Genomic DNA, 15,336 nt, shown 5'->3' on the forward strand with positions numbered 1-15,336 from the left:
GGGCAGCTGTGGGATTATTCCATGGTGTTCCACCATGGAAATAGGCCCACAGGTCCCCTCCCCTAATGCCTGCCCTGACCCAGACGTTAAATAATGGTGCAAAGTTAGCCAAACTCTCTTGGCCCATTTGTAAAAACAACACTCAAAAGAATCACATGTCCTCTTGCTTGCCCTTGGGATGATACTTCAGTCCGCAGGGAAGTAGAAAGACTGTTGAGGTCTTAGGGGTGAGGATGGAGCATGATGTTATGCTGGGAAAAACTCATCCCATTATTTTATTAAAAATATATATTGCTGCCATACAGTGGGCTTTCTGCCCCCCTGAGGTCAGATGGGAGGTGATTACCCTGTCTGTCTCCAGGGGACAGAAAGACTGTTGGCCCATTTACTTGGGGTGGGGGCATAGCCATGCCTATGCTGGGCAGCCCCCTCTCCTATAGTTAAAAACTTCCCTGAGTTCCAGGGGGGTAGATCAGGGGTCATAACCCCATTCTAGCCCTGGGGTGGGATGGGACTGTTTTCACTGTTTTATGGGGGTGGGGCATGGCCACTCCCATGCTGGGCAACCAACAACTCTAAAATTCTAAAACAAAAAGTAATCCCTGGTATCTAGTGGACTCTCTGCCCCTCTGACAATTGCTCCCATCTGCCCTCTCTAGGGGGCAGAAAGATTGTGTCCCCACTTTTATGGGAGAAGGGGCATGGACATGGCGCCTGCCCTACAGCTATACAAACAAAAGTAATCCCTGGTGTCTAATGGGCTCTGCCCCCTCCGGGGGGTCAAATGGGAGTAATTACCCTCATCTGCTACCCAGGGGCCAGAAACAGTGTTCATCTTTTTTATGGGGTGGGGGCATTGTCATGCCCATTATGGGCAGCCCACACCCCTACAAATACCACCACCACCTCCCAGAGGCTACAATGCATTATGAGCGATGGGACTGCATCACCTCAACTAACTATAACTCCAGCCCTAAGTTAACTATAATTTGTGCCCTAACCATGCACTGCTAATTAACCCACAAATTACCGCACTCACACATCTTTGATAACATCATTGATAATATCAATGTAATATTTGCAGTAAAACAAATTATGAAAAAACTGTGCGAGTTATAGTTACCTTACCTTACCTTATTTGAGGTAACTCTAACTATAACTGGTGAATTTCTATGGTTTTGAATTTAAAATGTGAGCCTAACTATTACAGCCCTCTTACCTTTGGTTTGTAAGTGAATATATATCTACATATATAAATATATATAAATATATATGGTTGTCATTTCAACCCTGGCGGTCGGTGTTAAAGCGGCGGCTGAACCGCCAACAGGCTGGCGGGAAAAAAAATGGAATTCCGACCCTGGCGGAAACCGCCAACAGAGACCGCCACATTAACACACCGCCCACCACGGCGGTGCAAACAAACAGCGCAGCGGTCCCCGCCAACAGACAGGCGGGAGACAATGTACCGCCCACAGTATAACAACCTACCAATCCACCACCTTTTCCGGGGCGGTAGCCCCGCCGATAAAAACACGGCAGAAACAGCCATTTCGAAGGGAAAACGCTCACCTCCATACACCCCACGAGGAATCAGGACAGCATGGAACCCGAACTCCACATACTCCCAGCGATAGTCTACCTGCTCCTCTACCAGGAGCACGAACGCCGGCGCAGAAGACAACAGTGAGTACTGCACCTACGACACAGGGGAGGGGGGAGGGGAAAATATTACGGGTACACACATGCGCGACACACCCACCCTCACCCTCACCCACTACAACACACACATTAATGCATAGCAACACATCAGAGTTTCACCCCCCAAACCCTCCGGAAGAATGCAAATACCAAAGGAAATGATTCGAAACATTGGAATATATTGCATTACTGCCAAATAAATATATATACACATCAAAAACTCTTATATACAGAAATGTAAAAGTCCGAGCATTGTAGCAGGCATTTTTCATGGACCACTGGGCCCAAATCACATGGACAAAGCCCACACAGGATACCTGACTCCAACGGAGAGAACACTGCAGGGGCATCAGATAGCAAAACTACAGGCACCTCAGGGGGAAGGGAAGGGGGAGCACCTCAGCCAGATGAGTGCACGACGCCAGATCCACGAGGGGCCTCCATGGCCACTGTTCAATCCTGGGGAGTGCAAAGCCACAGTCTCACAAGTCCAGGCAGTGGGTGGGCTGCCCACTGTTCAATCCTGGGGAGTGCAAAGCCACAGTCTCACAAGTCCAGACAGTGGTTGGGCTGCCCACTGTTCAATCCTGGGGAGTGCAAAGCCACAGTCTCACAGGTCCAGACAGTGGTTGGGCTGCCCACTGTTCAATCCTGGGGAGTGCAAAGCCACAGTCTCACAAGTCCAGACAGTGGGTGGGCTGCCCACTGTTCAATCCTGGGGAGTGCTAAGCCACAGTCTCACAAGTGGATAACAGTCTCCAATGGTTCTGGAGGGGGCTTGGTGCCCAGAGTGCCTCGTGCAGCTCTGCCCGACACAGATGCAGGCCAGCCCCTGCCGCTCATGGGCCAGCGGTGCCTGTAATGGATTGGCCAGTTCAGCGGTGCTTGAGACGGCGGTGCCCATTGCAGCGGTGCTTGAGACGGCGGTGCCCAGTTCATCGGTGCTTGAGACGGCGGTGCCCAGTGCAGCCGTGCTTGAGATGAAGGGTCCAGTGCAGCGGTGCTTGAGACGGCGGTGCCCAGTGCAGCGGTGCTTGAGATGAAGTGCCCAGTGCAGCGGTGCTTGAGATTAAGGGCCCAGTTCAGTGGTGCTTGAGACGGCAGTGCCCAGTGCAGCGGTGCTTGAGATGGCGGTGCCCAGTTCAGCGGTTCCGGCCATGGCGGGAAGGTCATTTGCCACCTGTCCTGTGGCTGCCGGGGCCCTCCTGCCCATCTGTCCTGTGGCTGGCGGGGCCCTCCTGGGCAGCTGTGCCGGGGCTGTTGGTGGCCTCCTGCCCACCTGGGATGGGGCTGGCGGGCCCTCCTGGCCAGCTGGGCTGATGGCGGAGTTGTCGGGCGTGCTGCCCTTCCCAGCCTTCCCTGATCGCCTGTGGCCCTTCCACACCTTGGGCGGTGTGCCAGCTGTCTCTACACTTCCTGCCGGAGCCCTGGTAGGGGTTTTAGTCCCTGGTATTTTCACCCTCTCGCACCGGCCACTGCCTATCTTTGGATGTTTCTCCGGGGGTGGGCTGCCCGTGCCTTGGCTTCGCACCAAACTGGCTGCCCTGGAGGGTGGGGCACTCCACAGTCCATGGCAGACTGTGATGACAGGGGCCGGTTTTGACGTGGCTGAGGTGTTGACTGTAGTCCTAGGACATGGACGGGGTGGGGGAGTTGGTGGAAAGAGGTTGAGTTTAGACAGGAAAAGCTTTTTAGGAGCAGAGGGACGGGTAGGTGTAGAGGGTATGGGAGTAGAGGAAGAGGTTGTGGTTGTAGGAGTTGTAAGTCTGGTGGCTTTGGGTGCAGGTGCTTGGGCTGGAGGCTGTCATGAGGTGGATGGCTGTTGGGTGGGTGGCTGCCTGCGTTTGTGTATCTTGGAAGAGGGGGTCACAGACACACTGGGAGAGGACACAGGGGACGTGTAAATGGCAGTGGGGGTGGTGACTGCACGTGTGCGGGGGGTTCTGTTGTGTGTGCTGCTGAGGGACGTAGTGGCTGAAGATGTTGTGCATGCAGGTGTGAGTGGAGACGTGACAGGGAGGGAGGAGGGAGACGAGGAGGAGGGAGACACAGTGGAGGCAGTGGGTGTTGGTATGTCTGTATGTGGATGTTGCTTGTGTGAATGCCTGTGTGATGTGTGGTGCTTATGTCTGGCTGAGCTTCCCTTGGGTGTTGAGGTGTATGCAGGCTGGTCTGATGGTGTGTCTGGGATAGGCAGAGGTACAGGTGATAGGGTATGGGTAGAGGAAGTTGGAGGGGGGAGGCTAGATACAGGGACAATGGCTGCCATCAGTGCCGAGGCCAGAGTCTGGAATGATCGCTGAAGGGCAGCCTGACCAGAATGAATGCCCTCCAGGTATGCATTACTCTGGTGCACCTCCTTTTCTACACCCTGGATGGCATTCAAAATGGTAGACTGCCCAACAGTGAGCGTCCTCAGGAGGTCAATGACCTCCTCACTGAGGGCAGCAGGGGTGACTGGGGCAGGGCCTGAGGTGCCTGGGGCGAAGGAGATGCCCACCTTCCTGGGTGAGTGGGCACGGGCCAAACGCTGAGGGGCTGCTGGGAGGGCGGTGCTGGTTCGGTGGGTGGCGGCTGTACCTGTTTTTGCGGGGGGCACAGATGTTGCCGCCACCACAAGGGAGCTCCCTTCAGAGGACGAGTCGGTGTCACTGATGTCTGCCCGAGTCCCCGCTGTGGAGCTCACCTCGCCCTCCGTCCCACTGGTGAATTCGGAGTCCGTTGCGTGGCCCTCCATGGCCATGTGGGATGCAGCTCCCTCGTGCTCCGATGCCACTTCTCCTCCGCCTGATGATGCTAATGCACACATGAACAGGAAGACCACAAAAAAGGGGGGGGGAGAATAAAGACATGTTGAGTGCATGCATTGGCGACACCGTTTGCGGACAGGACAGACAGTGGGTGCCCCGTCTGTGGTGGACCCCCAGGGTCAGGACGTTCTTGGCGATGGCACGCCAAATGTCGATCTTCTGGTGGGTGCTGACCTATAAGAAATGTACAGGGGGAGAAGAATAGTCATCACCTTCTGCACCCTCAATGTGAGTGGCCCCCCATCCCTACCCTTGCCATGTGGCACATGCTCTCACCGTCGTTTGATGCATGCCTCAATCGCTCCACTCCCCCCCATTGTTCATCCACCCCACTCAACACAGGCATAGCCCATAAAGCATGCTCCCAGTGTATTTACCTGTTTGTCTGGAGGACCGTAAAGTAGCGCGTACTGGGGGAGGACCCCATCCACAAGTTTCTCCAACTCCTGAGCAGTGAAGGCAGGGGCCCTTTCCCCAGTCGCTTGAGCCATTGTCTCTTCCAGACCGAGGTCACAGCAGCACTTGCAGTGTAGGTCCTCTCCTCTTGAAGATCAGGTAGCGAGTGATTAAGCAGATAGAAAATGGCGGTCACGTCCGCGGCGGTGCGTACCGCGACCGCCGGCGCACATCGTCATTGGCTCCTGAGACCCATAGGCTTCAATGTTAACCAATGCTGCATTGCGCCGCGGTCTGCGACCGCCTACCGCCACGGTGTGCAACGCCAGCGCATTTACCTCAGATCCCATTGTCGCACTTTACAGGTCAGGCAGCCGCCATTTCAGGGGCCCACATGGCTTACTTTTTACTGCGTCACACATACCTAGGCCTTGCATCAACACTCATACAAGCCATTCAATGCATTGGGAATCGTGTTCTGTGCAAGCTGTGGTTATGTACCTGTGGGTTGATTGACTCTGTGCTCGCTGTTGTCCTTCATAGGCACCGTCCGCTGGGACATGTGAGGAGATGGAGGCATCCTCCGGTGTACAGACCGCTGGTGGACCTGTCGACAATGGAGGAAAGACATGTCATACTGACATACAGGCTTGACCGTGCCACTATTCAGGAACTGTGTTCCCAGCTGGAGCCAGACGTGATGTCAGCTATCCGCCAACCCACAGGGATCCCCCCTCAAGTGCAGGTGCTGTCAGTGCTCCATTTCCTAGCAAGTGGGTCATTTCAAACCACAGTGGCCATATCATCAGGAATGTCCCAGCCTATGTTTTCCAAGGTGTTGGCCAGAGTGTTGTCTGCCCTGCTGAAACACATGCGGAGCTACATCGTTTTCCCAGAGGTGGGGGATTTGCCTACAGTGAAGGGTGATTTCTATGCCCTTGGACATATCCCCAACATCATAGGTGCCATTGATGGGACCCATGTGGCTTTGGTCCCCCCCCACAGAAGTGAACAAGTGTACAGAAACAGGAAGAGTTATCATTCCATGAATGTGCAGATGGTGTGTTTGGCAGACCAGTACATCTCCCATGTTAATGCCAAGTTCCCTGGCTCAGTGCATGAATAGCAGCATCCCTTACGTGATGGGTCAACTCCAGAGGCAACGTGTGTGGCTAATTGGTGACTCTGGTTACCTCAACCTTTCATGGCTACTGACCCCAGTGAGGAATCCCAGGACAAGGGCAGAGGAACGCTACAATGAGGCCCATGGGCGAACTAGGAGGGTGATCGAGTGGACCTTCGGCCTCCTGATGGCCAGGTTCCAGTGCCTCCATATGACAGGTGGATCCCTATTCTACTCACCAAAGAAGGTGTGCCAGATCATCGTGGCCTGCTGTATGCTTCACAGCCTGGCTTTGCGACGACAGGTGCCTTTTCTGCAGGAGGATGGGCCAGATGGTGGTGTTGTAGCAGCTGTGGAGCCTGTGGAGAGTGAAGACGAGGAAGGCGAAGAAGACGACATAGACAACAGGACCACAGTAATACAGCACTATTTCCAATGACACACAGGTAAGAATACACCCCGGCATACTACATGTACTTTAACACTACTACCTCTCTACTGTCTGTCCTTTTCACCCAATGTATGGTAACTGAGTTGTGACTTTCCCTTCCGATTTCAGAGATGTGGGCCCCACTGTGTGACATCTGCTTTGTTTCCCCATGGACTACAGCTGTGTGACATTGGTATGTTGGCATCACAATTTAAATAAGCATTTTGGCACAGTAATGTCTAATACATATGTTCAATATCACAGCCAGACTCCTGATTGTTTTGTGCAAAAACTGTGTTTATTACAGTGCTCTATATTGGTGGGTGGTTGCAAATTGGTGAGGGGTGATGGTGGAGGAATGTCCATGGCAGAGTCCAGACTATTAGTATCACAGGTGCATTGTCCAAATGCCTGTGGAAAGTGGAGCATGGGCAGTTTAAGGATGGACAGGGAGACAATGTGGGACAGTGGGATGACAATCAGGGAGGTATTGTTTCCTGGCGGGGGCCTTGGCATCTTACTCTGTCTTCTTCCTGGATCTCAGGGACCGCTTGCGGGGTGGTTCTCCTTCTGCAGGGGGTGGGGTGCTGGTGGCCTGTTGGTCCTGTGGCGGGGCCTCCTGTCCACTAGCGCCGGCAGAGGTGGTAGGCAGTTCTTGGTCCATGCTAGTGTCAGGGGCCCTTTGTGGTGCAACAGTGTCCCGCAATGTGGTGACTACCAGATTCAGAACCCCTACGATGGTGCCCAGGGCGGAACTGATGGATCGTAGTTCCTCCCTGAACCCCAAATACTGGTCCTCCTGCAGGCGCTGGGTCTCCTGAAACCTGGCCAGTACCGTCACCATCGTCTCCTGGGAATGATGGTACGCTCCCATGATGGAGGTGAGGGCCTCATGGAGAGTGGGTTCCCTGGGCCTGTCCCCCCCTGTCGCACAGCAGCCCTCCCAGTTCCCCTGTTTCCCTGGGCCTCTGTCCCCTGGACCGCTGATTGACGTCTCCTGGGGACAGAGGTGTGGGCCCGCTGGGTGGGTGCTGTGCTGGTGTTCACAGAGGGGGGAAGGTCTGCTGTGGCCTGTGGCTGTCTGAGGGGAACCGACTGTCCCGAGGTCCCCGATGGGCCGGGCTGGTCATCTAGATCCAGGTCGACAGAGCTGCTGTCATCACTGTGGGCCTCTTCTGGGGTGGAGTGGACATTTGTGGACCCTCCTGCGCAGTGACGTGGCGTTTGGGTCCTGCAGGGGTATAAAACCATGATTATTGCATCTGTGTGGGCCATTGTGTGCAATGGGTGGGTGCCCGTGTACCCCTGTGCTTGCATTCCTGTGTGGGGGCTTTTGTGACAGTGGTTTGGGGGGGGATGGGTATGTGCAGTGGGCATGCTTTGGTGATGGGTGTCCATGCTTTGTGGTCGCATGCAGGGCTTGGTGTTGGGATGGGTGGGTTGTGATGGTGAGACATTTGCAAGGAGTAGGAGTGATGGGGGTGAGGGTGAGGGTGGGGGTATGAGTTGGCATGCTGGTGGGGTGGGGGGGATGAAGTAGTGAAGATGAGACTTACCAGAGTCCATTCCTCCAGATACTCCTGCGAGGCCCTCAGGATGCAAGATCGCCAAGACCTGCTCCTCCCATGTTGTAAATTCTGGGGGAGGAGGTGGGGGTCCGCCGCCAGTCCGCTGAACCGCGATGTTGTGCCTGGATACCGCTGAACGCACCTTGCCCCGTAGGTCGTTCCACCGCTTCCTGATGTCATCCCTATTTCTTGGGTGCTGTCCCACAGCGTTGACCCTGTCGACTATGCTGCTCCATAGCTCCATCTTCCTGGCAATGGAGGTGTGCTGCACATGTGTTCCGAAGAGCTGTGGCTCTACCCGTACGATTTCCTCCACCATGACCCTAAGTTCATCCTCAGAAAACCTGGGGTGTCTTTGCGGTGCCATGGGGTGGTGTGGGTGATGTGTGGGGTGGATTGTGTGGTGCTAAGTGTGGTGATGTGTATTGGTGTGTTGTGTGAAGTGTGAAGTGCGTGGTAATATTGCTGGGTGATGGTAATAAGCGCGTCTGGGTGCTCGGTTCTCTATTTCTCTGTGCGTGGTCCCGATTCTCTAGGAGTGGAGGTTTGTGGGTGATGTGGGTGTGTGTTTTATATTTAATTGGGTGTGTGGGAGTGGTGTTTGTATGTATATCAGGTGTGTGTATTTTGAATTGTCCAATGTGGCTGTGTTTTGTAAGTGTGTGTGTATTTTGAGCGCCAATGGAATACTGCGGTTGAAAGACCGCCGCATGGATTCGTGTGTCGTGATAGTGTGGGCGTATTTCTGTTGGCGTGACAGTGTCGGTTTGGTTATCGCCAGTTTCTCGCTGGCCTTTGGTGTGGCGGACTTTTGTGGGTGTCTGTATTTTGGCGGTTTGCGTGTTGTGGGTCAGAATGACTGTGGCGGTATGTTAGTGGGCTTCTGACAGCGCTATGCGCCTTTTACCGCCAAGGTTGGAATGACCCCCTATGTGTGTATTTAGATATATATATATATGTCTATATATCTCAGAGAAATTGAGCCATTATACTTAGCAAGACTAACTATAACTTGCACCCTCCATGCATTGCTTATGACCTCACATATGACATTACTCATGGCATGTTCTATGACATGATTGATGACATCACACATGACATCATCTAATGAGGTGCAGGTTTGTTTTACATTTGAAGTAGTGTCAGGTGACTACAATAGTAGTTTTCTACCTAATTTTGTATAGCCTAGGTCCAGCTAATGGTTGTAAGTGTGTGCAAAACGCATGCAAACCTAATGCATCATAGATGTATAACAGTGTTGAGCATGTTATCAGTCTTTGCACTGAAGAGTAACTCTGTTTGCAAGGTGCAGTTCAGTTGTGTTCATTAAGGTCTACACAAATTTGTGGTTCTGCAGAAAATGTTTCCAACAGGAAACACTCTCTACATAGTAGATACTAACTTTTGTAAGCATCCTTGAGTTGAGAGAGAATTGTTGCAGGATAATAATTTAAACTTAACATAGAAGGGAGTGTGCAGCAGATACTAATCTGTGTACGTTTGCTTATTTTGTTTGAAAAGATGGCCTATCTGTAAAGCATACAGTATGGAGGGTGCAGGTAGCATGATTTTAGCACCTTCAGATCTGCTTTTGTTTTTTTAACAAGTAGTGACTTACACAGTTCTTAGTAGTTTATTTTGAATACTCTGTGGCGCATGCACCCGCACATTCACTCACACACTCAGTCACCTGTAGAGCCACACACACACCATCTTACTCAACCAATCTAGCAACTCACAAACCCATTCATTCAACTTTACAGATACTTACACATCCACTCACTGTCCGATATAGTAACTGACTCAATCACTTACTCACCGATAGTCCCGCTCCTACACCACTCACACATCCATTGAACCGCTAACACTCACTGGATGAAGTCATCAATGATGTCATCAGTTAAGTCATTTGATATGTCATCAGTGATGTCACTTGAGATATCATCAGTGATGTCATCAGTGTTGTCACGGACCATGTCATGAGTGATGTAATATGTTATGTCATTAGCACTGCATTACGGGGCACAAATTATAGTTGACTCAGGTAACTATAACTGCTGAATTGCTATGGTTTCGTACGTGTGAAATGTCAGGCTAACTATAACATCCCTGTAGCCTTTGTTTTTTTCTGAGAATTCCTGATTTCTTTTTTTATTCAGTTTATTATATATACCCGCCCTGTAACTTTTGTTTTTTTCAGTGAATTTCCAAGGTTTTTTAAATTCTGTTTCTTAACTATAATGTCCCTGTAACCTTTGTTTTTAGTGAATTTCTATGTTTTTTTTAAACCTACCTGTTTCTTAATAGGTATGTCAGTGTTACGTGAGTCTCTAAGCAGGTCTGTCAATGGGTATATGAGTGTCAGAGATGGACTGTGAGTGGATGTATTAGTGTGTGAAGGGTCTGTGAGTAACTGTGTAAGCTTCTGAATGAGTATGTGAGTGTTGTGTTAGGATCTGAGTGGGTCTGTAAGTAGATGCGTTAGTGTCAGAGCTGGTGTTTGCATGGGTCTGTGAGGTCATGTTACTGTCTGAGTTGGTCTGTGTGTGGCTGTATGACAGTCTGAGTTGGGTTGTCAGTGGGTGTGTCGGACTCTGAATGGTTGTCTTTGTGAATGTTTTTCTCTATGGGTATGTGAGAGGATGTATGAGTATCTGAGGGAGTCTGTGACTGGGTGTTTTAGTCTCTGTGTGAGTATCTTAATAGGTGTGTGGCTGTCCATCTTGGTATATAAGTGGGTGAGTGCATGTCTAAGTGGCTATTTCAGTCACTACATGGGTATTAGTGGGTTTCCGAGTGCGTAAATGAGAAAGTGAGTGTATGACTGTGTCTGAGAGTAAGTGTTTGAGTGTCTTTGTGAGTGTATCAGTATCTGTATGAGTGAATCACCCTCAAAGGAAAATCACCTCCTTTTTCATCCTACAAGATTCCATAGTTTTGCACAACCCCATTCAAAATGTATAAATATATATATAATTTTCCATGATACACAATGAAGATCAACTATAAACTCACTCTCTAAACTCATATATAACTCTGACTGAGTCTGTCAGTGCATGCAACAGAGTTTCAATGGATCTGTCATTTTCCACATAACTGTCTTACAATCTCTTTCAATATGTATGGTAAAGTTTATCCAAGTGTGTCTGTCAGTAAGTATATGAGTATATCAGTGGGTCTGTAAGTAGTTGAATAAGTGAGTCTGTGAACAGGTGCATTAGTGTCTGAGTGGGTCTGTAAATGGGTGCATCCATGTCCAAGTGGGTCTGCGAGTAAGTGCATAAGTCTCTGAGTTGATCTGTGACTGAGTGGAGTAGGTGCATGAGTATCTGAGTGCGTGCATAACTGTCTGAGTCAGCCTGTGAGTGGGTGCATGAACATCTCAGTGGGTCTGTGAGTGGATGCATCAGTGTCTTAGTGGGTCTGTGACTGGTGCATGAGGGTCTGACTGGGTCTATGGCTTGCTGTGTTAGGATCTGAGTAGGTCTGTGAGGAGATGTATATGTTTCTCAGTGGACCTACGACTGGGTGCATGAGGGTCTGATTGGGTCTGTGAGTAGGTGCAGCAGTGTCTGACTGGGTCTGTGAGTAGGAATGTCAGTGTCTGACTAGTTCTCGGAGTGAGTTCAACAGTGTCTGAGTTGGTCTGTAAGAGGGTGTGTCAGTGGGTCTGTGAGTGGTGTGTGTTTCTCAGTGGGACTGTAAGTGGGTGCATCAGTGTCTGAGTGGGTCCGTGAATGGTGTGGTGGTGTCTGAGTGGGTCTGTGAGTGGATGCTTTAGTTTCTGAATGGGTCTGTGAGTGGAAGCATCAGTGTCTTAGTGGGTCTGTGACTGGTGCATGAGGGTCTGACTGGGTCTCTGACTTGCTGTGTTAGTATCTGAGTAGGTCTGTGAGTTGATGTATAAGTTTCTCAGTGGACCTATGACTGGGTGCATGCAGGTCTGATTGGGTCTCTGAATAGGTGCAACAGTGTCTGACTGGGTCTGTGAGTGGGAATGTCATTGTCTGACTGGTTCTCTGAGTGTGTTCAACAGTTGGTCTGTAAGAGGGTGTGTCAGTGGGTCTGTGAGTGGTGTGTGTGTCTCAGTGGGACTGTGAGTGGGTGCATCAGTGTCTCAGTGGGTCTGTAAGTGGTGTGTGAGTGTCTGAGCGGCTCTGTGAGTGGGTGCATCAGTGTCTGAGTGGGTCTGTGAGTGGGTGCATCAGTGTCTCAGTGGGTCTGTGAGTGGTGTGTGAATGTAAAAGTGGGGTTGTGAGTTGCTGAATCATATTCTGAGTGGCTCTCTAAGTGGTGTCTGAGGTTCTGAGTGGGTCTGTGAGTGGTGTGTGAGTGTGTGATTGGGTCTGTCAGTGGGTGCATCAGCATCTGTGTGGGACTGTGATTGGGAATGTCAGTCACTGATTGGCTCTGTGAGTGCATTCAATAGTGTCTCAGTGGATCTTTGAGTGGGTGTGTGAGTGTTTCAGTGGGTAGGTGAGTGGGTTCAATAGTGTCTCAGTGGGTCTGTGAGTGGATGTGTCAGCATCTGAGTGGGTCTGTGAGTGGGTGCATCAGTGTCTGATTGGATCTGTGAGTGGTGTGAGAATGTGTGAGTGGGCCTCTGAGTGGATGCATCAGTGTCTGAGTAGGTTTATCAGTGGTGTGTAAGTGTCTGAGTGGGTCTGTGAGTGGGTACATCAGTGTCTGAGTGGGTATGTGAGTGCTGTGTGAGTGTCTGAGTGAGTGTGTGAATGGCCCCATCAGTGTCTGAGTGGGTCTGTTATTGGTGTGTCAATGTCTGAGTGGGTCTGTAAGTGGCGTGTGAGTGGGTCTGTGAGTGGGTGTATCTGTGTCTCTGTGGGTATGTGAGTGGGAGCATCAGTGTCTAATTGGCTCTGTGAGTGGTTTCAATAGTGTCTTAGTGGATCTATCAATGGGTGTGTGAGTGTCTCTGTGGGTCTGTGAGTGGATGCATTAGGATCTGAGTAGGTCTGTGAGTGCGTTCAATAGCGTCTGAGTTGGTATGTGAGTGTGTGTTTGAGTGTCTCTAAGAGTCTATTAGTGGGTGCATCAGTGTCTGAGTGGGTCTGTGAGTGGGTGCATGAGCATCTGACTGGGTCTGTGAGTAGGTGTGTCAGAGTGTCTGTGGATCTGTGAATGGCTGCATCAATGTTTGAGTGGATCTCTGAGTGGGTGCATGAGTATATGGGTGGGTCTGTGAGTGGGTGTATCAGTATATGATTGACCCTGTGGGTTAGTTCAATAGTGTCTCTGTGAGTCTGTGAGTGGGTGCATCAGTGTCTGAATGGATCTGTGAGTGAGTGTGTCAGTGTTTGAGTGGTTCTGTGAGTAGGTTTGATAGTATCTAAGTGGGTGTGTGAGTGGGTGTTTGAGTGTCTCTATGGTGGTCTGCGACTGGGTGCATCAGTGTCTCAATGGGTCTGTGAGTGGGTGCATGAGTGCCTCACTGGGTCTGTGAGTGAGTACATGAGGATCTGAGTGGGTCTGTGACAGGCTGTATTAGGGTCTTAGTGGGTCTGTGAGTAGATGCATGTGTGTCTGAGAGGGTATGTGAGTGGGTGCATAGGTGTGAGAGTGAGGAAATAAATTAGCTTGAATGAATATTTTTGTTGTTGTCATCAATATTTGTAAATTCATCTGGACATTATACGGGGGAAGGGTGCACACTGAGCACCACAAAGTATTCACAAATATTGTATGGCATGAAAAGAATCTTTTTAATAACATAATTTAAGTCTTAAAGACCCCTCTACCACATCCCTGGGGTCAGGCTACCGCCACTCTGACCCCTTATGTCACATTGAATTTTATTTTTCAGCTCCAGGGACCATGTCCTGTTACTCAAAATGGCAGCTGCAACTTTCTGGTCAGGTTGCTGGCAGCCAATCACAGCATTCCTGCTACTGCGTGCTTTAGCGAATATGTAGCTATCAATTCGTGACCACAGATATACAAATTTATTTCCCCTTTAATTTCTCTTAAACTACTGAATGGATTTACACCAAATGTACAAAAGAGTAATCTGCGTACTGCAACCTACCTTTCTGCCAAATTTTGTATAATTCCATCTAGCTGCTCAGGCTGTAGTCTTGTTCATAGGTCCTTTGGGAATTAGCATGGCAAATACAACTTTTTTGAGTCCCCCCTTTTTCTCGGACTCCACTTAATGGATCACCCCTAAACCTCCCATGCACAACAAGAATCACTGGAACATTTGTTTGGAAAATTTCATGAAGATTCCTCAAATGGTGGCAAAGATATAGGCAAGTCAAAAAAATGCTTTTTCTATGGAACCATGGTCCACTATAACTATCTACTGGCGACCGCCACTAGGAAAAAAAATATATATATATATATCCTCCAATACAAGGTCGCTGTACTCCAGCCTCATTCACAGCGGCTCGCCTTGGCAGGATAGCGAACCCTCATATATTCCAAAAGAATATTCACTGACAAAAACAAAGGTTACAGTTAGGTTATGAATTTACTCGTACAAAACCACAGAAATGTAGCAGTTATAGTTAGAGTTATTTTAAGTAACTATAACTCGCACCCTAAGGTAACTATAGCTTGCAATCAGATTAGATAGGAGGGGAGGTGGCACGTCCATAGAACATGGTGAGAAAAATGGAGGGAGCGAGGGCAAGCACACAGACATCGGAAGGCAGCGAGAAGAAGGAGAGGCAGCAAGCTAAGCAAAGAGGCTAAGCAGGATGGCAATGATGGGGCATATAATTGGGCAACAGAGGGCAGGAGGAGTGGGCAGGGACATCAAGTTAAATGGAGGGCAGCGGCAACACATCAGACCATACAGGGCAGTAGGGAGGGGGCTGGTGCATGGACTCAAACAACAGAGGGTAGGGAGGAGGTGGATGGAGTAGCAAGCTAACTGTTCAGGGCAGGAAAACAGCCTCAAAGGGCTGTAATGAGAGAGCAGGGGCATGAACTTGGACAATGGATAGCAAGGAGGGGGTGGGCAGGAGCAGCAAGCTTGGGCGGGGACAACACAATGCCAGTTCAGGCCCTGCGTCCAACACCCCCCAACTGTGCATTGTGATGGCCATTTTTACAATTGGGCTCACATTTTGAATGTACCAAACCATAGAAATTCACCTGTTAGAGTTATCTCAAGTAATTATAACTCGTGCCCTAAGGCTGAGCACCCCACCCCCCCACATTAGATAGCAGCCCTGGGGAGGTGGTGGTCCCCAGTGCAACAGGGGGCACGTGTGTTCCCCACATAAAACTAAAAAGCTCCGGGGAGGTGGCAGTCCCCGGGACAGCAGTAGGGGGCCAGAAGGCCCT

This window comes from Pleurodeles waltl, chromosome 3_1, assembly GCF_031143425.1.
Source record: "Pleurodeles waltl isolate 20211129_DDA chromosome 3_1, aPleWal1.hap1.20221129, whole genome shotgun sequence".
Classification (NCBI taxonomy): domain Eukaryota; kingdom Metazoa; phylum Chordata; class Amphibia; order Caudata; family Salamandridae; genus Pleurodeles; species Pleurodeles waltl.